Genomic DNA, 25,134 nt, shown 5'->3' with positions numbered 1-25,134 from the left:
ATTGTAAGAAAGATTGCTTTGTATATCTTTTCTACTAGATTGAAAACTGCTTGACTGGACCTTTCATATTTGTCTTTTTTTTTTCTTTCACTTTTTATTGTGAAACGTAGCCCATGATTATAAAAGTGCACATAACCTAAATATATTGTCTAATGCATTATTACAAAGAAAACAGCAAGTAACCAGCACCCAGGTCAAGAAATAAAATATTGCCAATACCTTTGAAGCCCCCATCATTTGCCCCCATGTGCCCCTTCTTCCTCCCTCCACCACATTCATTTCTTTCTCCTCTTTAGCACCTGCCGTGGAAGCTTGGGCTTAGCAAGTGGTCAGGAAATGCTTGAAGGATGGGCGAACAGACGACAAGGTAGATGCAGCCTGAAGAAACGTCAGCTGAATTCATTACCATCACTGGAAAAAGGGTCCGAACTTCACTCCCTGCTCCATGGTGAGTCAGAATTCTCTTCATATGTGAAAAATGCATATCCTGCGCTCATGGTTGTTATTTAAGGAGCACCTACAGGGAGACGCATGCTCAGCGACATGGGATCAAAGTCCTGAGTGAGGAAAGGCACGGCTTTGTTAAGAGGTGTTCTGAGCTGTCAGAAAGTGAGAGAGAAACAGTGGCTCCCTGGGGGTGGGACTCTAATGGGGCCCTGAGAAGAGCCACGCAGGCACCTGATTCTTGGGAATGGTGACAGGGAAGGATTCAGGCTGTAATTGTGCTCCCAGCAAAGTCAGGATCCTGAGGTTGAATCCGATTTTCAGGATTTCTCGGAAGCCCCAAAGCAGGCAAATATCTAGAATGATCCAAGGGTAATAGAACCAGGGACGATAACAGAGTCTCATGCCATCTTGTTGTTGTGACCAGTCACCTTTTCAATATTTGTGTTTTATTTTTATCTCTGTATTAGAGAGGCATTATTTGTGCACAGGCTGTTAAAAACAGTTCTGAGGGAAACACACTTCCAGCTGCTTCCTCCTGTTTTCCATCTGCTGCATTTTTGCATCTTTGTATGAATTTAACTGTTGCTTGTCGGTGTAATTGGGATTTTACTGAGGACAAGGAAGAAAAACTCCCTAAGGGTGGGTTGTCAGTTCAATTGATCTGAAAGAGATTATCTTGGTTAGTCACTAATAAACCTTAAACTTCCAAGTAGAGCAATAAAAAAGCACCAAGTAACTAAGTTTTAAGAGTTAACTTGCTTCAGTTATATCTTTGTATTCCTATATTTATGCATCAGCTACTCCTTCTCCCATTTAATCTTAAATATGTAAATCCTCAATTTATCTGGAATTACTCAGTGAAAGACTGATGTGTGAGTGTGGCAGATTATAATATTCTATTGCCACCCCTGATCCTCTTTACCTCTTATTCTTTTCATAGCAGATCAAAAAAGCTGTGTGTGTGCCACAAGAATATATTATTTTAAGAGACTTGGACTTAGAAATTGATTTCCTTGATGAGAAAAAGAAAAGTCTCCTTCTGACCTAGAGGGTCACTTCATAATCCTGTCACTCTACATCAAAAACGCCTTTTTTTTCTTTTTGGAGAAGATGAGAATATTTCTGAAAAGGAATTAATTTTTCAGCTACAGTAAAAACAGTGACTTGCAGACTTACCCATCCCCAAAAGAGGGGACTTATTCAGAATACATCTCCTGTGATTAGAACGAGCTCCTGACATATTTTAGGGTCAGGCGGTTTTCAATGGAAATTGGGATTTGTACCATAGAATGAAATTGATATTCTATTTTATTGATGACTTTAAGGCTTGAGGGAGACTCTTTTTTTTTTTTTTTTTTGTGAAGGGATTTCACTGCGTTCAAATACTTAATAGTGACGGTGGAAGGGAGCAGCCTCTCCTCCTTGTGTGTGGATTTAAATTAATGGGCTATTAAACAGCGCGTGATTTTCATCCCCTTCTGATTGAGGTTCAACTGACAACACTTCAGTCTGCATTTCAGGAATGCCTGCACCTGTCACTGAACCCCTCCAGCCAGGGCAGTGGTTCTCACTCTGCGGCACATTTGAACCACCTGGAGAGCTTTAGGGACTACTGGTGCCCCAGCCCCAGTTCTGGAAATTTTGATTCGGTTGATCTGGAGCCCAAGCTTCAGTGTTTTAGAAGCTTACCAAAGTGATTCCAATGAGCAGGCGGGGTTGAGAACCAGCAAAATATAGTGTATTCCGCAATCACGTGGCGTTCTGTTAACCTTGAGTATCTGGTACAGCAGTCTCATATTTGCATTTCTAGACTCCCTTGTTGGACTTGCTTGCACGTAGGTGTTCTGATGGAAGATTTCTAGTCCTTTACTAATATGAAGCCACAGAGCATCTATTTGAATCCCTCAAACTCGGAGAGAGAGAAAGAGTTGTGAGACCCAAGGAAGGACTAGAGTCCCTGTGGCTGCAAGTATCGAGAGATGAGGGGCTTAGGCAAACACCCACTATTACCAAGGGATCTTAGGAGGGCATATATGGTCCATCTCTATCCTACAATGACATTGTGGACAATTGTTCATTGACCAATATTGACCAAGGGCCAACTATGAGACTGGCACTAGGCTAAATGCTGGGGATGTCAAACTGAGCCGTCATGGAGCATATACTTAGCAGGGAGACAGTCAACCACAATCACCCGGGGAAAGCGCTATGGCATAGAATGTACGAGGTGCCATGGGAATACCATACAAGGGCATCTAGCTCCACTTGCCAGGGTCAGGGAAGGCAGGATGTTTATGCTCAGATAGAAGGATAACTAGCAATTGGCCATGCCAAGAGGAAAATTAGAATATCCTAGAGAGAGGGAGTGGCATGTGCAAAGGCACAGGGGCACAAGAGAGAAAACTGCCTTAGAGGAAATGACATGAAGCTCAGTGTGGCTGTAAATGCCAGGGGTAGTGGGAGTGTTAAGAGACTACTCTGGAGAGGTAGATACGTATAAGGTCACAGATGGGGCTCATAAGTTATAAAAGATAGATCTCATAGTGACCATTTCACTAGACCACAGAACTAAGTAATGGCTTTGCATGCACTGTATCATTTCATCCTCACCACGACCTTATGGATAGGATAGGGCCAGTTGTCAACCCCATTTTACAGAGGAGGAAACTGTGACTTAGATGAAGTACCTTGCCCAAGGTAATGCAGCTAGTAAATTGTAGAATTAGGATTCAAATGCAGATGTGTCTCTTCACAAGGTCAGGGTCCCAAACCACTGTATCACGTGGTTAAGAAATTTGGACTTTAAGCTTAAAGAAATGGGAAATTATTAAAGGATTTTAAACATCAGGTGACACAGAGAGCTTTGCATTTCTGGCTACAACACTCTGAGTTTCATTAAATGATTCTAGGGTTCATCTTGTCAATTGATGGACTATTGCTTTGCCTTCTTTCTTCTCTGGCCTACTTTTTGGAGCCTAAAAGAGGCAAAGAAGCCCAAACCGGTCATCTTGATTTCTAATGGGAAACTAGATAAAATTAGGTGGGGCAGACCATGGAACTCAAGGCTGGAAATGAAGACCCTAGTTTGTCTGTAGTAGTTCAGCCTCATTATGGAGAAGTATCTCTATATTGCAGGCTGATATACGTAAGACAAGAAATAAAATGATCCCAAATGGTAATTTGCCTTGTGTGATTAAAAAAATTAAGTCCTCACAGAGCTTCACAAAATTCAGTAAAAATAAACACATAAATAAAACAAAACACACAAATAAAATAAAAATCAACTAGAAAACTCTGTAATCTTGCCCCTCTGCCTTCTGTTTCTTACACGGGGTATTTTCTGCCTGGCACTTCCTTTCCAGACTTCCTTGAGGGATTCTCCATCCACCATGTCAACCTCCCCCGCCTATAGCTTTTTCCAGGGGACACTGTCTTTTCATCTCTGAGACCTTTGGTACCTGATGTTCTCAACTTCTGTGCTTTCAAAGGAATAGCATGATCAAGTGGAAAGTGCTTTGGGGGTCTGCCATAACTGGGTTCAAGTCTCAGGAAACTTTGACCTCAAGGGCTCCATTTCCTCATTATAAAAATGTCAGTATCCACCCAGAAGGTTTGCTAGGGACTAAATGAGACAAAGTATTTGAGAGGACTTGGTCTCTTGTAGGTTACCTGCTGGTTGGTTCTGTTTCCTTCCTTCCAACTGAGACCTCAGTTCAAGTGCCTTGCCCATCTAACGTTTCTCTCAAACCTACCGTCTGTCCTCATGAACTTCCCTGACCCAGATCCCTCTCCACTCTCTGTCCCTTCAGCAATCAGAGGCCCCGTGGTAATGCCTGACTGTGCAAATGATTTACTCTTTTTGATGTAACCTACCCAGTCAGGCTCCTTGGGGGCAGAAGCCAGGTGTCATAAATTCTTTAAATATCCTACAGTGTCCCCTACAGGGGTCTTTATAAAGAAGGAAAGTCACAAATGTAGCATTCATCGGCCATCAGGAAAGGGCACACATAATGTGGAGGGGACTGGATAGTTTCCCACCATTAATGTTAATGAAATAATAATTCACCAGAATTCTTTAAGTTTTTTATTTTATGCTTATTCAGGGCTTGTGACTGTGCCCATGGCTTCTTATTTATCAGTTCATGTATCACTATTTTCGAGTTCCTCGAAAACTTGTTGAAATACAAGCTTACTGTTCTTCATTCCAGAAGAGGCAGATGTGGTTACACTCGATTTTTATAAAAGAGTCCTACACGAATCTCTCAGGATGTGGGGCTGTCATTAACTTTAAATGTAGAGAAATGCAAATTTTTTCTTTTTTCTCTTTTTTCCAACTTGCACATAATTCTGTTAGAAAGGAGAAACCAAAAGAGAGAGAGTGGAAGGAGAGTGGAACTGTTCAGCTGTGTCTGACCAGGCATGGTCCTCAGCAATAACAACCACAACAGCTCCAGTGATCACACACACTGACACTTACTAGGAGCCAGACGCCATGGGAATTCTTTTAATTCTCCTAACAATCCAATAGTAGGTACTCTTCTCCCCACTTTACAGATGAGAAAACTGTGGCACAGAGAAGTTAGGTCATTTGCCTAATTTTCCTCAACCACAAATAGCAGAGCCAGTGTGTGACCCAGATAGCTGTTTCCAGAATCTGAGCGCCTCAGCTCTGTGCTGGGCTGCCCAGGTAGCACAGTGACTTCCTAAGCCTGGCCCCTTGTGTCACTTGAATATAGACCACGAGAGGGAAAAGGCAGGGCTCAGGAAGCCAGGGGTTCTCACAGGGCTGCACCAACCACTTCTCTCATCATGCCCAAACTTGCATTTGTGTGCCTGTGTGAGGATCACAGGAGAGTATTTGAAAGCCATTCATACAGTGGTCTGTACTCCCTGGTGTTCAACAGATAACCTGCTTGGGAGGGGTCCTCTCTCTAGTCCACCCCACCTTCCTGCCCACTTGATGAATGTCAGTAATCCAGTAAAGCTATCCTTTCTCTTGAACAAGGAAACGGCCTCAGAATCCTCTAGAAAGTCACCTCCAGTGAATGACAGTTGGCATGGGGGATGAAACTTGTTTGTTATGCTTGCTGTAGCCCACAGGGGGTAGAGATATTGTTGTATTTGTATTTAGCACTAAGTATATAGTTGGTCTTCAATGAATGAATGATTGAATGAATGAATACCTATGGAACTCAAGCCCATTTGCATTTACCATGGATTCTACTGTGACTCCGATTAAAACCAATGGTTTTAATCAAGGCAGAATATCTTCTTTAAACACAAGGATTAGCCTCTATGAAAAGAGAAATGTAAACAGGACTCTAATTAGAGAATTTACTAATTATTCTTCCCCGCTGAGGATATTAGCTGGGGTTTAGTCTTTAGCTGTGACAGCCACACGACTTTCTCTTTAGCCCCAGAAAGGGAAAAATTGACTGGAAAGATTCATTTCAATACCCTGATTCCTTTCCTGCTCTCTTTCACCCTCAAAAAAAGATATTCCAGCATGAAAGATCACAGACTCAGCCCAAAACAGTGGACCCAGGTTGATGGCATTCAGGAAACTGCTCACTCTTGGAGCCCCAACTGCTGAGGCAAAGATAAATCGGCAGGAAGATTTCTTTGGAATGATGTGAATTTAATGAATCATGAAAAATATCCCCAGCTGTTCTTAAATTTAAGGGAGATTGAGTGATAACAAAAGATAGTTTCCCTCCCTCTTAGATGTAGGTTGGAGCGGAAAGAGCCGTGGTAAAAAAAAAAAAAAAAAAAAACCCTGAGGCCAAAAGCTTGCCTTTTCTTTCCCATCTCTTCTATTGTTGAAGGGAAAAAAAGCTGTCTGCAGTCAGCAGCCACTGAAGGGCATGATGAAGAGTGTTTGCTATTACCAGACTTGAAGAATTCTCTACTCTGATTTCAAAGATCAGGCTGCCCTTGCAGGCAAACATTTAGAAAGTGATGGGCTTTTCTCTCACCTCCTCCCCACCTGCAATCACCACCATCCTCACATTTTATCCAACTCCTTTATTAACACATTGACTGGCTGAAATTAAAAATAATGATGCTCCCTTTTCCTCATCCCAGCTGCCGCAACCCTGACTTCCCCAGCCCGCAAAATCCTTATTAACCCATTGATTAGTGTGGGCTCCGGGCTGGTCCTCAGCTGGGAGATCTAAGCCAGGCCATTGTGGGGTTGGCTAAGCTTCAGGGATTCCCAATTTAGATCCCGGAGATCTGTGCTGGAGGGCTCAGAGGAGGGCTTGAAGGACATGTGCGACTTCCCTTCTTTGCTCCTCCGTTCCCTCCAGCCCTCTGCCTTGGCTGTCATGGGACCCTGAACATGCCATGGACCACCCAGGAGGCCGGCTCTGGGCACGGTGTCCGGGTGCTCAGCTTGCTCTCCTTACCTGAGAAAGCACAAGGCAGGTGGGTAGCTGTGAAGGTCAGGAAGCCTCACCTCTGTTCACCTCTGAGGTCTGTTCCCTGTCTAGATAAATTTCCTTTTCATTCAAGGTGGGTGAAAAAGGCTAACAAGCAAGATTTTTTTTTCCTTAAGGCAATTTTTAACTTCTAGGTATAAGTGAGCGATGTATTTGAGGGATAGAAAAGCTAGCTTCCCTGTGTAACTGTTAGAAGGGGTTCAGAGAGGAGCATGGGTGAGGCAGAGGATGATATGCTGAATATTGATGACAAACAATAAAATTGAAGACTTAAAATGTACTAGATACAATGTTAAATGCTTCTCATATATGATGCAGCAAAAAAAAAAAAAAAACAAATTTGAAACAAAAGACAAAATAAAAACACAAACAGAAACCCTCCAAGAAGTGGATATTTATAATTGCCTATTGAACAAACTGAACTTGGTGAGATTTTGGCAGATAGAAAACTTACTCTTTTTCACCACTCTCTCCAAACACCATTGGATCACTCTCCTTCCTACTGGCTAATAAGTTAGGCAGATGCATAACCTGGGCTAGCCACTTTCACATATTAGAAAATAATATCAGTCAAGACAGCGCAATACTGGCAGAAGGATAGGTACCTAGATCAATGGAACAAAATATTCAACCCAGAAATAGCCCTACACAAGAACAACCAATTGATTTTTGAGGGTGCAAAAGTAATTAACTGGAAGGAGAGCCTTTTCAACAAATGGTGTTGGAGCAATTGGACATCCACAGGCAAAAATGAACCGACCTAAATTTCATACCTTTTACAAAAATTATCTCATATATTTAAATGTAAAACTGTAACACTTTTAGAAGAAAACTTAGGAGAAAGTCTTTGAGACCTAGGATTTGGTGAAGAGTTTTAGACATGACACCAAAGCATGATCCATAAAAGAAAAAAAAGTAATAAATTGAATGAAAGACAAACTACAGACTGGGAGAAAATATTTGCAAGCCACGTATCTGAAAATGGACTCATATTAAGAATACATAAAAAACCCTCAAAACTCAGCAGTTAAAAAGCAAACAAACCATTCAATTATAAAATGGACAAACGGCATGAAGAAACATTTACTAAAGAAGATGTATGATGACAAATGAGCGCATGAAAAGATGTTCACCATCACCAGCCATCAGACAAGTGAAAATTAAGATCATAATGAGATTTTACTATACACCTATTAGAACAACTAAAATTAAAAAGTAGTGAGACTACAAAATGCTGGCAAGGATGTGGAGAATCTGGGTCTCTCACACATTGCTGGTGGAAATTTAAAATGTTGCAGCCACTCTGGAAAATAGCTTGACAGTTTCTTAAAAAAAAAAAAAAAAAAGGAAAACTAAACATAGACTTACCATACAATCACACCATCACACTCCTGGGTATTTATCCTGGAAAAATAAAACATGTCCACATAAAACCTATACATGATTGTTCATAGCATTTTTATTTGTTTACTTTTTGCTCCAAAAGTGGAAACAATCAATGTTCTACAATAAGTGAATGGTTAAACAAAAGTGGTACATCTGTACCTTGAAATAAAAGGGAATGAACTATTGATACACCCAACAACTTGGATGGATCTCAAGGGCTTTATGCTGATTTTAAAAAAAGCCAATCTCCAAAGGTCATAGAGCTTTGAGAGCTTTGATTGTATTTCTATAACAGTCTTAAAATGACAAAATTATGGAGATGGAGAATAAATTAATGGTTGTCAGGGATTAGAAATGGGAGGAAGGGGAGTGATGTGGGAGGTGGGTGTCACTAGAAAGCGGTAGCCCCAGGGAGATCTCTGGTAGCTGGTATTTACATGAATTTACATGTGTGATAAAATGATTCAGCACTATACAAACACAATGCACCAACGTCAGTGTCCTGGTTTGATACCGTACTATAGTTATGTCACAGGTAACCATCGAAGAAACTGGATGAAGAAAACCTGAGAACTCTGTACTATCTTTACAACTTCCTGTGAATCTATAATTATTTCAAAATTAAAAATAGAAAATAAATTAATGCATCTTTCAGTATGAAGCATTACTTTCCAGTGTCATATAAAAATTTTAATATCTCATCTTATATTCAGAGGGAGCTGAATTCAGAAGCAGAGCTTCTCCCCTCCCTAGCACTGCCAGGTCAGGCCTGCTCCAGCCTCCACTGCATTATTAGGGCAGGCTAAGCCATGCTGTACTAATAAAACAAAAAAATAAAATAAAACCCCCTGAAATTTTGGTACTTTAGGATAAAAAAGTCCTTTGTCACTTATGTCCAGTGAGGGTAGGGCAGCTCTCCTCCAGGCAGTGACTCAGGGACCCAGGCTCCTTCCATCTTGTGGCTCTGCCGTCTTCAACCTGTGGCCTCCATGTTCACCCTTGGAGGAGAAGACAAATAGTGGAGGATCATGCAGGGGACTTTGTGGCTAGGCCCATATCACTCTCACTTGTATTCCATTGCCCAGAATTTAGGCATCAGAACCCAGATTAACTGCCAACTGAAGTTGGGAAACACAGTCTTCCTGCATGCCCAGGAATGGCACACATAATTGGAGTAAGGATCTCGTGGTGGGTGGGTAGTGGGTGGTAAGATTCTGCACTCCCTTCAGAGAAAGGTGACTTGGCTAGTTTCTTTTCTTCTTCCTCATCACTCACATCTGCTAAATCTGATTTCCCCAAGGTGGCAAAAAATGAGTAGAGGAAAACAACAATGTCTTCCACTGGTGTGTAATCTGAGGTTGGCTCCATGCATGGCCCCGGTGCTGGCTCTTTTCCTCCTTAGGCATCTTGGTGGGTCATCTAGAGATACTGTTTCCCCCAGCAGGGACCTCTCATGGTGCCACTCCTTGGCACAGTGAGTCACCTTCTAGCTGACTCTATGTGACACTCACTCCCCTTCTGCATCTACAGGCACATCCAAGCCTCTTTCTGCTAAAGTTATTGCACCCTGCCATTCAAGACAGGCACGGTGAGTCCTCTTGGGCATGGTCCTTTGATGATTCAAGCCTGATGCACAGGAAAACCTAGCATCCTTCCTCCACTGAAAGCTAGAAGGGCTGGCTGCTCCCCTACTCCCCCATGGCCCTCTTACTTGCTTTGTCATGAGAGGAAGCCTTAACCAGACTCTTGTCTTAGGTTTTTTTCAGGCAAGAGTCAGGCAACACAGGCCATTTACTCACAAGAACTTGATAAATTTGCTCTTCACTAGCGCCCATGGGTTTCCTTGTTACCGAAAGTGGGGTCCGGCTGCTTGCTGCTCAAAAGCCAATAAGGAGGGAAGACTGGTGGAAAGGAAAGTTTGGTTTATTTCAGAGGCTGGCAACCGGGGGTGGGGGAGGGCTGACTGATATCCAAAGGCCAACTCCCCCCACTGACAATCAGTGGGCAAGAGATTTTATAGGTGGAGGGAGAGGGCTACATGCAGAAATAGTACAGTCAGCTCTGACGTCATCTTGAAATTGATCGTGCAGTGGTCTGAGCAGTGTCATCTTGATTAAGTACAGTTTGTCTTCAGTTCCAGGGTTGGTTTGTTCCCATTTCTTTGATGCCAGTTCTCAGAATTGTGGCAGCTTATGTCATGGCTACAGTCTGGTCATCATGTAGTTAACTTCTTGCACCTGGTGGAGGCTTCAGTATCTACAAAAGAGTTCGAAGGACATGGCTCAGAATTTTACCTGTAGCCCTTGAGGAGGAACTAAAGGTCCTTGACTTTAATGACTAAACTATTATTATTTGGTCTCATTTGACTGTTTTCCTTTGTTTCTGCATTTTCTCACTTCTCTGATTAGACTTATTTTTTGACTGAAGTTTTTCTACAGACAAAAGGCAGGTGGAGGACATGGGAGGGAAGGACCACAGCAACATTTTTCTGAATCTATCTCCCAGGTCAAAAGAAATAAAAGCAAAAATAAACAAATGGGACCCAGGTAAACTTAAAAGCTTTTGCACAACAAAGGAAATCATTGACAAAATGAAAAGACAACTTACAGAATGGGAGAAAATATTTGCAAATGATATGGCTGACAAGGGGTTAATATCCAAAATAAACAGTGCATACAACTCAATATAAAAAAAAAACCACATTAAAAATAGGCAGAAGTCCTGAATATACATTTTTACAAAGAAGACATATAGAAGGCCGACACGTTCGTGAAAAGATGCTCAACATCACTAATTATCAGAGAAATGCAAATCAAAACAACAATGAGATATCACCTCACACCTATCAGAATGGCTGTCATCAAAAAGTCTACAAATAACAAATGCTGGAGAGGGTGTGGAGAAAAGGGAACCCTCCTACACTGTTGGTGGGAATGTAAGTTGGTACAGCCACTATAGAAAACAGTATGGTGGTTCTTCAAAAAACTAAAACTAAAACTACTATATGACCCAGCAATTCCACTCCTGGGTATATATCTGGAAAAAACAAAAACACTAATTTGAAAAGATGTGTGAGCTCCAATGTTCATAGCAGCATTATTTACAATAGCCAAGATAGAGAAGCAACCCAAGTGCCCATCAACAGACGAATGGATAAAGAAGATAAGGGGTGTGTGTTTGTGCATGTGTGTGTGTGTGTATAATAGAATATTAGCCAGAAAAGTATGAAATTCTGCCATTTGCAGTAATGTGGATATTATGCTTAATGAAGTAAGTCAGACAAAGACAAATAGTATATAGTATCGCTTATATGTGGAATCTAAAAAATAGTACAAACAAATGTATATGCAAAACAGAAACAGACTCACAAATATAGAAAACAAACTAGTGGTTACCATAGGGGAGAGGGAAGGGCGGGGGGCAAATTAGGGGTATGGGATTAAGAGACACAAACTCCTATGTATAAAATAGGTAAGCAGCAAGGATATACTGTATAGCACAGGAAATTGTAGCCATTATCTTGTAATAACTTTTAATGGCATATAACCTGTAAAAATACTGAATCACAATGCTGTACACCTGAAACTAAAATAATATTGTAAATCAACTATACTTCAGTAACCCCCCCCCACCCCAAATTATCATTGAAACACCTGTAACCAGGTGGCTTTGTAGGGGAGAAAATTTGTTCAGGAAAACAATTTGAAAACTTGAGGTTATGGGTTAAAAGATGCCTGCAAAACAGAACAAAATTGCCGGAGTGTCACAGATAAGAACTGGAACTTGAATTTGGGGGAGGGACAAAGGGAGGGAGGTAGAGAAGAAAGAGGCTGGATGAGGCAGCAAGGCAGGCACCTGGATCTGCAAAGTGGAGCCCTGGAGAAGGAACTTAAGAACAAATGTGCCCAGTGGCCATTTTAAATTACTTGGGGTGTAAACCATCTCCGTCTCCCAACTTTCAGTTAAGGCTTCTGAACATCGATGCCTTTTGTACCACTGTTGGGGAGGAGAGAGATCAAGGGCAGAGCAGCCTTTCGAAGTCCACGTTTGGGAGGAGTCCAGAGGAGAGAAACCGGCTAAAAAGAGGAGTAAGGTCAGGGGCTTATTGAACACAAGCTTGGAGGTCGATGTGGTCCTGAGAGGTCCGCCCTCGGGCATGTGCAGTCTTGAGGAGGGCGTTCAGGTTCCTGCAGGACACCGCAGAGTCAGCTTGAGCTAATTTAACCCAAACCTCATGTGATGGGGTGACGGCAGCTGACATCTGGGTTGCACTCGAAAACTCAAAAATCCTCTTAAGAATATGCTTCGTAACCCTTTCCTCACTAAACTTTTTACCCAACTTGCTAAAAAGAATAGTTTTGATACTGCTTCTACTTAATTGCCATCCCCAGGCCTTATGAGGAGATGCTAGAGAGGAGCAAAATAAACAAGAGAATCAAATTAAGGAAGAGAGAAACAACTGGTCTAATAGGATAAACTGACAATCAGCCCACAATAATTAAGTTTGATCAGTGAGTTAGCGAAGAGCTAGTTCTGTGTGTGTGTGTGTGTGTGTGCGCACTGTAGAGCAGTGCTTCCCAAATTTTAATGTGCACACCAATCACTCAGGATCTTGTCGTGGGGTGGACAGTGGTTGATGAGATTCTGCATTGCCAACAGCTTGCAGGTGATGCCATGGCTGCTGGTCTGAGCACCACGGTTTCAGAGGTTTTAGAGCACGATGCAGTAACCTTCTAGCCCAGAAGGCCATTAACGGGCCCACAGGAAAAAGGGAGAGATGGGAAACATCAGAGTGTAGATGAGAGGAGAAGAGTGAAGGGAAAATAGAGGGAGAGAAGATTAAAACAACCACCACCACCAAAACAACAAGCCAAGACTCTCCAGGAAGGGACAGAGGAAGTCACCAGTAATTGTTCCAAAACAGCTTGATGTTTATCTCAATGACATAGGTTGCTTTGCCCTCTATTAAAGAGCACACATTCTTTGTGCCCCAACAGTGCTTAAGTTTCAAGGGTGAAAACGTAAATACCTGATTCTCTAGTCATTCACAAGAATTTATTCATAGGTGTTATAGAATGCCAGTATGGACAGAGCCAGTGCTATGATACACCTATTTCCTGTGCGGATGGAACTTACAATCTGGTGGAGAACCTCAGACACAACACACAGGGAAAATTAAATTACATGTCAAGTAAATTAGGCATGGAGCCTAATACTGTACGTTTTGTATTTAAAAAGGAACTTTTCATCCATTTCACCATTTTTCTACCATTTATTGATGGAGGGAAGACCGACTTACTATCACAATTTTATGGAGGAGGAAAGGGGAGCTCAGAGAGGTCAGGTGACTTGTCCAAGGTCACATGGCTACTAAGTGGCACAGCCTACACAAGGAGACTTCTCTTCTGGTTCCTGTTCTTTCCATTAACCTCCCGACTTGAATGCAGTGAAATTTCCCAAATTCCATTTCACCCACCGTCCTGTCTTTTTGTAGCTTTGGGAGCCAGGGTTTCTCAACAGCTCAGCATTTAATTGGTTTTGAGTTCACAGTTGCCTCCCTTGTTCAAAATCTAAACCAGTTAAACAAATTTCCCAGAAAACCAAAATAATGTTTAAGCAAAGGTCACTGCCAGGTCACATCTGTCTAAGTAGAAGGTGTTTTCAGGATACAAGTCATTAAAAGCAGTGGTGAATAATGAAAACCTCTTTGCAAACTAGTTTCTCCATTGCCTACTGCTTGGGTTCTAAAACATACATACAGCCCAACTTCTCTTACAGATATGTATGTTCATGTGAAATGTATATTTATACACATGTGTACATATTTAGGACATCATTTTGCTAATCACTTGCAAAGAACTAACGAGTTCTTTCACTAATGTCAGCACATTAATTTGACCCTACTGTTATTGTAACTTTATAATGTAGCTTAACTTAAACAATTCTGTAATCTGACAATTTTTTTTTTTTAAAGAAGATGTTGGGAGTAGGAGTTTATTAATTAATTTATTTATTTTTGCTGTGTTGGGTCTTCGTTTCTGTGCCAGGGCTTTCTCTAGTTGTGGCAAGCGGGGGCCACTCTTCATCGCGGTGCGCGGGCCTCTCACTATCGCGGCCTCTCTCGTTGCGGAGCACAGGCTCCAGACGCGCAGGCTCAGTAGTTGTGGCTCACGGGCCTAGTTGCTCCGCGGCATGTGGGATCCTCCCAGACCAGGGCTCGAACCCGTGTCCCCTGCATTAGCAGGCAGATTCTCAACCACTGCACCACCAGGGAAGCCCCTGTAATCTGACAATTTTAATAAGTATAATGCAGCTGAATTTCCACCTAAATTGCTCAGGCTGGGCAATGCCTGCTTCCGGTAACTTATAATGCACACACAAGTTAACTAGTCAATTGGAATTTGCTTTGGGAGCAAGTCTGGTGGTGATGGGGCTGGTGACAGAAAGGGTGACAGTGAGCCAAATTTCATCCTTGGTGGAATTTTCTTGTGCTCTCCTGAGGCCCACCAACAGAATAGACCAGGCTCTTTATTCCCCTCTTGCCTCCTGACCTTATGGTGGTGAACAGGAGTGCTGTTGAAGGACAGCCATAGCATCTGCTGGAGATTCTGGTTCTCGATTCTTAGTCTGGCCCCCATCCCCCAAATACTTTTCCATTTTTTCCTTTGTAAGTCTGTTCCTCCACCTTAGCAATTCCCGATCTTTTCATCATCTTAACACCTTCACATTTTAGAATACGTACAACTGAGGTAAACAGTTTAGAGCAGCGGTTCCCAACCTTTTGGGCACCAGGGATTGGTTTCATGGAAGACAATTTTTCCATGCACCGGGGGGTGGGGGATGGTTTCAGGATGATTCAAGCACATTACATTTACTGTGCACTTTATTTCTATTATTATTATATTGTAATATATAATGAGATAATTACACAATTCACAATAATGCAAAATCAGTGGGAGCCCTGAGCTTGTTTTCCTGCAACTAGATGGTCCCATCTGGGAGTGATGGGAGACAGTGCCACCCGAAGTGTGTTGCTTATGTCCAGTCTACTCCGTAAGATGCAGCTTAATTATCACTTGCTACTCACTGATAGGGTTTTGATATGAGTCTGCAAGCAACTGATTTATTATGGTCTCTGTGCAGTCAAACCTCTCTGCTGATGATAATCTGTATTTGCAGCCGTTCCCCAGTGCTAGCATCACTGCCTCAGCTCCCCCTCAGATCATCAGGCATTAGATTCTCATAAGGAACCTAGATCCCTTGCATGCGCAGTTCACAGTAGGGTTCGCGCTCCTATGAGAATCTAATGCCGCCGCTGATCTGACAGGAGGCGGAGCTCAGGCGGTGATGTGAGTGATGGGGAATGGCTGTAAATACAGATGAAGCTTTGCTCGCTCACCCAACACTCACCTCCTGCTGTGCAGCCTGTTTCCTAACAGGCCACGGACCAGTTCCGGTCCATAGCCCCGGGGGTTGGGGACCCCTGGTTTAGAAAAATCCAGATATTGATGCTTCTTTCCCATTCCCCATCCGATGCATAATTCTTGGAAGGATCTTCCAGTTTGCTTGTCTCTTCGGGACTCTGAAATTCGTAGTTCAGGAGGGGGCAAGGGTAGGGGAGCCAAAGATGTGAATTCTTGAGAGTTGCTTGTTGTTGGAGATTTGGGGTGCTCCTCAATCTCCAGAGCTCCGCTCCCCTTCTTTAGTTCGAACCAACTGATAATTATAGGTAAGGAGGCAAAAGGGTATCAGAATATGTTTCCTGGCTTTATTGATGGCAAAGCTGCATGGAAGAACACAGCAGGATGTGCGTGCTCTTTAAAAACAGGTCCAAGAGAACGATGGCTAAGAGACGTTGGACACAATCTAACAATGTCCCTTCAATCCTTCTCCTGAGCCTGGTATGGGTGTGGGGATAGAACCTCTGGTGAAGGAGTAAAGTGATTGCAGAAACCCTCGCACGTTCTTTCCTCTTCCCGTGCTGCTACAGGAAGAAGTCAGGTTGGGTATGTCTACTACAGCCTCTTCAGTTCTGAGCAGCTGCAGAGGGAAGGCCCAGGAGCAGTGCTGACTGAGATCCCTGCCCTAGGCCCTGTGCTCTAGAGAGCCCTGCTCTGGCCCTCCTCTGGCAGTGCCCTTTCCCATGGGACAAGAGGTGGGGCCCATCCCAAGACCACACCCTCCTTGGGAGCTTCCTGCTCAAATGGCCCTGAGACTACCCCAGGGCATGTACCCCAGGGCGTGTGTGGGCTTCCACCTTGGTAGGCTGGCAGGTGTCTGTCCTCCCACTCATGCCCCCTGCCCTGAGGTGGGATCATGCCATTTGCATGTAGAACTGAGGACTAGATATTTCAGCTGGGGTTGCAATGTTGCGGTGTAGGGTGGAGATGGAGGATGGAGAAGGGAAGTGGGCAGACCACAGGCTGGTGGCCAGTTGCCCCAGAAGCCCATGTTCCAGGACAAAGCTCTGAGGAGCATGGGAATTTTTAATTAGAATCTTTCAGGTTGTTATCAAGGTATATTTACGTAGGAAGACAGAGCATATTTTACTTAATAGTTTGTTAGGGCTTCCCTGGTGGCGCAGTGGTTAAGCATCTGCCTGCCAATGCAAGGGACACAGGTTCGAGCCCTGGCCGGGGAAGATCCCACATGCTGCCGAACAACTAAGCCCCTGTGCTACAACTACTCTAGAGCCCACAAACCACAACTACTGAGCCCACGTGCCACAACTACTGAAGCCAGCGCACCTAGAGCCCGTGCTCCGCAACAAGAGAAGCCACCGCAATGAGAAGCCCACGCACCACAACGAAGAGTAGACCCCGCTCACCACAACTAGAGAAAGCCTGCGCACAGCAATGAAGACCCAACACAGCCATAGATAAACAAACAAATAAATAAATTTATTTTTTTAAAAAGTTTGTCAGCTTGATTTATAGTGTTTAAAAGCTCAGACATACAGTACGTGGGGCTCTGTCTGATTTTGCCACAGACGCCGCACATTAGGAGTAGGAACAAAGAGGTCCTAGATCTGGCTCTTGTCTAGGGTCTCAGAGAGCAAAGCCTGTATTGCTGATAACAAAACACCCCAAACTTAGAGACCTAAAACCAATGATTTGTTAGGTTCACCAGTTTTGTGGGTCAGAAATTCAGAATGGACCCAGAACAGGGACAGAGCCTTGATGTCTGAGAGCCCCACTGGTAAGACTTGAAGGTGACTCCGTGGCTGGGGACTAGAGTCTCTGAAGACACCCTCACTCACCCATTTGGCAGTTGATGTTGGTAGCGGGGAACCCACTGGGGTTGGCAGCTGTAGCATTTACACGGGGCTTCTCCCTGTGGCCATAGATCCTCACAGCCTCGTGGCTGGGTTCGAGGGTAAGCATCTCAAAAAGAACCAGGCAGGAGCTGTTATGCATTTTATGACCTATTCTTGGAAGTCACATGGAACCACTTCTGCCATAGTTATCAACCCACGCAGATTCAAGTGGAGGAAACATAGACCTCACTTATTAATGCGAAAAGTGTCAAAAACATATTGTACAAAGGGCCTGTGGGATGAAAGATATTGTTGAGGGTACTTTTTGAAAATGCAATCTGCCACAGTGTTCTTTGCTCAAGAGTGCACAATGGACAGGGATTTGGGAGGAGATCCCCAGTCCAGGGTTTCCAGAAGTATGTTGCGAGTTAATTCAAGTCAAAGGCTTAAAACAGTCCTTTGGCATATGATAAGACTCAATAAACAGCAGCTGCTGTCATCATCACCATCGTTGCCATCAACATTATCATCATCATCACCACAACCATTATCAGCACCATCACCATCATTATTATCACCATCATTGCCATCAACATTATCATCATCATGATCTCAGAGGAACCTATGGAAATGGTTCAATTATCTACAGGAGATAGGAAACCTAGGCCTGGGTAATTTAAGTAATGTTTTGGTTGTCCCTAAATGATTCAGTGATAGTTCTGTATTTGAACCTGGACTTCTGACTCCTACTGGGGAACTATGATGGAGTGGTTTGGGGACATTGTAAGGAATGGGCCATGTATTAAAACAGCATTGATAACCCTGGCTATCAGTCACTTCTTTCTTTTTTTGGTCTCTCCACATGGCTTACAGGATCTTAGTTCCCTGACCTGGAATTGAACCCTCGCCCTTGGCAGTGAAAGCGAGGAGTCCTAACCACTGGACCGCCAGGGAATTCCCCAATCACTGCTTTTGTTTGTCAGATGCTAATGGCTCCAGAAGAGATTTAGTCAGTAGATTTTTCAAGTATCCTTTAAAGAAAAATAAAACAACAATTTTAAAACTAATAACCATAACACTTTAGTAATAAGATAGCTAATTCAGATGAAAAAAATCTGATTCGTTTTTTATTTTGAAACAATGTCTCCTAAGCCAATTAGCAAAACGAGCTTGTAAGGCTTGGTGTTTAATTACTTGCGGAGCCAAACTTTATCTATACAAATATTATATGTATGGAATGAAAATTTTATAAGATTTTATCACTTGTTCATCAAAACTAGTCTCCAGAAACCCATTTAGCAATACTCTTATTTGATGGTGTTTAAATATTTAAAAAGTAAGCAATTTCTTTAAAGAACTCATCTGTAATTACTCTAACCAGCCTTTTGCAAACTTAATTTTTCCATAAAAATCTGACATTATAAACTTTTGTCTAGCCTGTGTGTTTCGTTTTGTTTGGTTTGGGTTGATGTTTAGAGAGCTGTTCTTCCCCTGAGGGAACACGGGTAGCAAAACGAAATCAGTCAATATCCACTGATCTCAGCCCAGCTGGGCTTATGGCAGGGCACCTGAGGGGTAAGAGTGAATCGAACATTAGTTTGTGCTTCTCTCTTAGTGAACATCTGTGTTTGCTCTGGAGAACCAGAAACAACTTAGAGTGTCAAGAATATAGGTCAGTATTACTTTATGTAACCGTCCCCTTTTTTGTTTTCAGTTGGGAGACCAGGGCAAGGGTAACTGTTCTTAAGAGGTCATCCGTCCGTGTTGAGCCTGAGACCCATCCAAGGAGACAGAGTCCAGTTGATGTTGGATGTTCACTGAGTGGTGTCAGCAAATGAGAGGGATAGTGATGAAATCTTCCACTCAGGTGTTTTAGGCAAAAATGGCAGCTCAGCTATTTAGTCCAAACACTAGACCTTCCTTTCTGAGGAAGCGTCTAGAACCAGACAACTTGGGTTCACCATTACTAACTATGTGATCATGGATGTGTGTGCCTCAGTTTCCTCAGGTATATAAAACAAGAATAAGAGTAGCATTTACCACTTAGACTTCGTATGAGGAAACATGAAGAATATAGGCAAAGAGCTTAACAGTGTCTTACACGTAGATGGTCCTCACCAAATTGGTTTTCTACACCCAATACCAATAGCAGTCATTTATTGAAAATTTGCTATGTGGCAGGCACCATGTTAAACTTGTTGTGGATATTTTATCCTGACAACAACTCTATGTGATAGTTATTTTCACCCGCATTTCATAGATGAGAAAAGAGAGGCCCAGAGAATTTCCACAATTGGCGCAAGGTCACACAATGATGAATTAAAGAACTGGGATTCTAACCCGGTTTGTCTGACACAAAAGCTTGTGATCTTCCCCTCCACATGGCACTGTGATAAAAACAAAGAAAACAAAGCAAAAATAACCTTGTCATTAGCATACTCGATATTCCCTGAGAAGGCTAGTAGGTTATTCTTAGATCATAAACTCTAAGGTGACAGAGCTGTGGCTGTGATTTTTTTGCTACACCGTCTAGCAGGGTGCTATGTGCAGAAGACACTTAATTAAAGGCTTTCTGTTCCACCTGTGACTGTTGTTGTTGATGACACTCTAAGCTGTAACCTCAGACGTGGCCTACAGGCAGGGACCCTGCACACAAGCACCAGCCTGAGTGTTATAGGAAACTCGATGGTGGTGTTTTGGGCAGGGGGAGATTCAGAGAGTCCCCACAAATCCTTGATACTCTCAGTTTCCACCCAATGTTCAGGAAGAGTCAGACCAAGTTACTTATTTCAAGGTCTGCTAAAACAGAGCTGAGTTACCTTTCTGATTACACCTCCCTTCTCCTGTACTCCTCTTTTTTCCTCTGGAACCACAAACAAGGGAAGATTGATAGCTGGAATGGAAAAACCCATGGTGTGGCCTCACAAATCCAGGTCTAGGCTGGGGTGGGGGAGATCCTCCTTCCTCATCTGTTTGTTTAAAGATAAAGAGGCCCTTTCAGTCCACATGGGGTCCAGCAATTTAACCGTAAACTGTATTAATGGATACCAGAAAGTACCTGCTCTGCCGGGCTCTGTGGGGAGGGGCATGAACCCTGGGTCCTGATCACTCTGGGCCAAGCTTCCCCAAACCCCTCAATTCAGAAGTGTTATCCTTCAAGTGTTCACTCTAGCATCTCATACCCCATGTTTAAAATTAAAAAAAAAAAATTAAAGAGCCTTTTGTATTTCAAATACACACAGATCCTGGAATTTCAGATCTGCCAATAACTCACCCTGTTCCAAAGAAAAAAAAGTCATTTTTTTTTCCTTACTGGAATTTTTTCATTCCTTCCCACCCACCCCACCTCCATTTCTCATTTCCTCAGGAAACCATTTAGTTGGAGACAGAGGGAAAGTTTTCCAACACACTTCCCCCAAGCCCCTACAGACTCATGCATACCCAGAGAGAAACTTAGCACCGAGAACATATGTTGCAATGTACTCAAACTTGCCCCTAAAGATTTCTGTCTCCAGTTCTCTGGAGCATTTGGAAGGCCTTGCAGTGAACGCAGCCTTCACTCCTGGTAACACCAGTCACCATCCAGGAACCCTTGGAGGCGCTCAGGTTGGCCCCTGGGTGTTTGCCCTTTGCTGCAGACTGTCAATCAGTGAGGCAAGTATAGAGTCATTATAGCACTTCCATGGTGTCCCTGGACATGACCATCTGTGGGCTTTCTAAAGTAAAGGAAGGTAAAGTAGGGACTCCCAGCTGATTTTAGGAGGAACTATGGGAGTTTGTTGTCATTCTTTTCATTGAACAAATATTTGAGAATTTTACCATGTACTAAAAACAGTGTTTCAGATGCTGGGGATATAAATGGTGAACAAGGCAAAGTTCCTGCTCTCAAGTTTACTTTCTAGTTTAGGGGACAGGAGTGTTGAGGAGAGAAGGCAAAATCAAGAGTAGGTAACACGGGGACTTCCCTGGTGGTCCACTGGTTAAGAATCTACCTTGCAATGCAGGGGTTGCGGGTTCGATTCCTGGTCGGGGAACTAGGATCCCACATGCCTCAGGGCAAGTAAGCCCGCGCGCCACAACTACTGAGCCCATGTGCTCTGGAGCCCACACGCCACAACTAGAGAGGAGCCCATGAGCTACAGCGGAAGATCCCGCATGCCGCAATGAAGATCCTGCGTGCCGCACTAAGCTCAGACACAGCCATAAATAAATAATGTTTTAAAAAAAGATCACTGGAAGATTTGGTGGAACCAAAGTCCACCATTAAAAAAAAAAAAGAGTAGGTAACACAAAAACCAAGAAAGCAAATAAATGAACAAAATACGTTTATTTAGTGATGAGCTATGACGAAATCAAATAGCATTTTTGAAGAGCAACTCATCTCTTTTCTGCCTGCAGCTTTTGGGAAGCCTCCCTCTCCAACCTTTAATTTTGGAGTTACTGACATACCTCCGGGCTCTGGGACTCTCATTGGTGTTTGCCTTTGTCCCATCCAGAGCAAAGATTCCACGTTACTTCTCTGAAGATGGAGTTCAAATAACTTTTGTGGGCAAGATCTGAGGCACAGGACACTTCCACCAGCTCCTGGTCTCACTCAATGTGCTGAGAGACAGAAGAGTAGAAGAATTCAGAATGCTCTGGAAGACACTTTCCAGTCTATGGCCTCCAACAAATGGAGAGCTTTTTAAAATATTTGAGTGACAAAGGGAAAATGAATAGAAGCAGAATTATTTCCAGCTGCGACAAAAATGTTACCTTCAACCAAAAAGGAATCTCCTGTGTTATTCACCTTCCGTGACTCATCAGGTATGTTGGGACCAAGTCCAATCTTTGTCAAAATCCTGGAAGTTGCTTCCAGGGAAGGTGACTTTTCACCCTTCATTCTGGTAGCCAACATGTCTCTTCTCGGTGCCAATTGTTTCCTTTGCTTCTTGGTTTGCATCTTTGCTTTCCCTTTGGATATAAAAACATTCTTAGTTCAAGAGGAGGCCTCCAAAAATTGGTGGCTGGGGAGTTTGTTGTAATCTGAGGTAGAAGTCCTCCTAAGACTGTGCTTACACTCTGCTTAGCAACCACCAGATGTCAGCAACTCATCTGATTTCAGTTCTTTAGCAAAAGGAAAGACAACCCATGACGAATGACAGCCTTTGGCTGACACCAGCTTTTTCTGTTTCAGGTGTAACTTCAGAAAGTTGTCTACTCTTAGGAAAAGTGCTAATGGCTCAAGCAGGATCCCAGTCTGAGGATGAAAAAGCCACTCAAGCACACTCAGGTGATGGAATTCCAGGGCTAACAACTTAATTTGATTTTCCTTTGTCAGCACCATTTACAGATAGCAAAGAAGTTTGTCAGGGAATTAGAGAAGGTTCATTGGGAGGATTTTTAAGGCCCAAGGCAACTAAATGGATAAGTTTGCTTTAAAATTTTCTTTTTTTTAAAGAATCCTGCTAGACTCTTAAGAAAAACTCTGTAAGAAGGAAAAGAGAAGTCTGAAAGTGCAAACGTTATTTAAAAGAGGGGGCTACAGCAGAAACTAACACAATATTGTAAAGCAACTATACTCCAATAAAAATTAACTTAAAAAAAAGTGAGGGGCCATAAATAAGGTATCCAAAGGGCAAAAGGTAATTAGGATCAGTTACTGTGATGGTTATTTATTTTGCAAAACCAGGTAAAGCAGCTATCAGTACAATAAAGTGTGAGACAAAATGCCCTGGGTGAATTAAAAGTCAATATAGCTAAAACTGCCTCTAGTTTTGTGGAGGAGGCCTGTGCATTAGTTCCTGGGTTTCACAGACACTGCGTAATGTGCTCTTCAGTAAGCCAAGCCCAGGGTGTCAATGCAGTAAGATGACATTTATTAAAAGTTCTCAGATTCCCAAGACCCTAGTGGCAGTGATTCTCAGACAGCTTCCAATGTATCTTCTCCCACTCTTCACCTTCATTCTTCTTGTTCCTGCTATTGATTCTGTACTTCAAGGTCAAATCACTCCATTGTCGGGTGAGTCTCTGCATGGCAGGAACTGTGAGAGGAAGGGTCAGGTGTCCCCTGTCACAAGCCTCCCAGTGTGAAGGCTGGTACCAGAAAATTAAAATCTGCGACCGTACCCAGAAGCCTGGCACTCAGGCTGGGGCAGGGGTCTTGTGGAGGCTTTGCAAACAACTCCCTCTCCATGGCCAAATTTAGGACTGGGCATGGAGCGGGCACTAAAACCACCCACTGACCAAACAGGGCACAACCCACCTCTCCAATGTGCTCCCACCTCCCACTTCCCATCAACCTTACCTCAATCTCTCACACATGCCCCAACTTTCCTTCCTTTGACCTTCACTTCCAGTCCCCTCTACACACACTCCCCTGGAATTTCCTTCGAACTCATTTAAACTCAACTGATGTTTCAAACGCTACCTCCTCCCTAAAGTTTTTCTCCATGTCTTTTGTCGTGCAAAAAACCTCTGTTTACCCATTTACCCATTAAAGAATAACTGTTTACACCAATTCCCAGCCCCTGGCAACCGCCATTCTTTCTGTCTATATAGATTGGACTCCCCTAAGTATCTATGTGAGTGGGATCGTAGTGTATTTTTCTTTTTGAGACTGGCTTTATTTCACTTAGCATAATATCTTCAAGTTTCATGCATTTTACAGCCTGTGTCAAAATTTCCTTCCTGTTTACAGCTGAATACACTGTAATTTATAAATATATCACATTTTACAAGTTGAAAACAAACACACAAAAAACCCCTCCAGCGCAATGTCATTTCATACCTCTTCTTTCCTAAGTACTGTGGTAGAAGATCTTTAGTTCTCTTAATTAATAATCAAATACTCTATTAGTAATTGTATAGATATAATTATATACCAATAATATGTATCATATATGATACATATTATATCATATTGCCATCTATATTATGTAAACCTATTTCTTCTATATTTTCTTCCAAAATAGATCTTACATTTCTTGAAATTTAAAAATAATTTTTAGGGAATTCCCTGGTGGTCCAGTGGTTAGGACTCCGTGCTTTCACTGCTGAGGGCCCGGGTTTGATTCCTGGTCTGGGAACTCAGATCCCGCAAGCCTCACGGCAAGGCCAAAAAATAATAATAATAATTTTTAGCCAAGTATTTTACAAATGGCAGGATGTCTGAAGATGCCTGTTACTTGAAAGTTTATGCTCTAACTTCCAGAGTACATGTCCCCGGAAGTAAGTTTTTAAGATAAAGGAGAAGTAGAGCCTGGAGCCCTGTGTTCCTCCCTTATTCACTGCTCCATTTGAGAACCTTAAATGAAGAAAGGCCCAAAGAAGTGTAGGTGGTTGTCTCCAACCCCTTTCTCTGAAGGCTGTGGTTCCTCTAGGCAATGAGGAATGTCAAGCCTCAATTCCCTGAGGGTAATTTGATCGGCTAATTATATGCAAAGACTCAGATCCCTAAAAGAAGGCTTGACTTTGTTGTCACCTGGGAAATTTCAACAAATGATGTTATCTCCTTTTGAGCAACCATTGTGGCTCCTGGTTGGGCAAAGAGGGTCAGCAGGGAAGCCAGGCGAGTCAGGGGCCCTCAGGGTCACCAGGGACTGGGATGGGTGTGGCACTTAACGA

The 25,134-nt window shown here is 42.9% G+C and overlaps 1 long non-coding RNA gene across 1 annotated transcript in view; it reads left to right on the top strand.

The window, feature by feature from the left end:
- LOC307191208 overlaps window positions 1–24,191 on the top strand; it is an 80,953-nt gene extending 56,762 nt beyond the window's left edge. The window contains exons 2-4 of the long non-coding RNA XR_013829638.1: window positions 297–448; window positions 22,026–22,335; window positions 22,706–24,191. This is a non-coding gene — a long non-coding RNA (uncharacterized lncRNA). The remainder of the gene's footprint in view (window positions 1–296; window positions 449–22,025; window positions 22,336–22,705) is intronic.
- Window positions 24,192–25,134: the final 943 nt, after the last annotated feature.

This window comes from Stenella coeruleoalba (genome assembly GCF_951394435.1).
Source record: "Stenella coeruleoalba genome assembly, chromosome: 1".
In the NCBI taxonomy this organism is placed as follows: Eukaryota; Metazoa; Chordata; class Mammalia; order Artiodactyla; family Delphinidae; genus Stenella; species Stenella coeruleoalba.
Note: the sequence above shows the minus strand (reverse complement) of the source record. Positions and strands in the feature narration are given on the sequence as shown.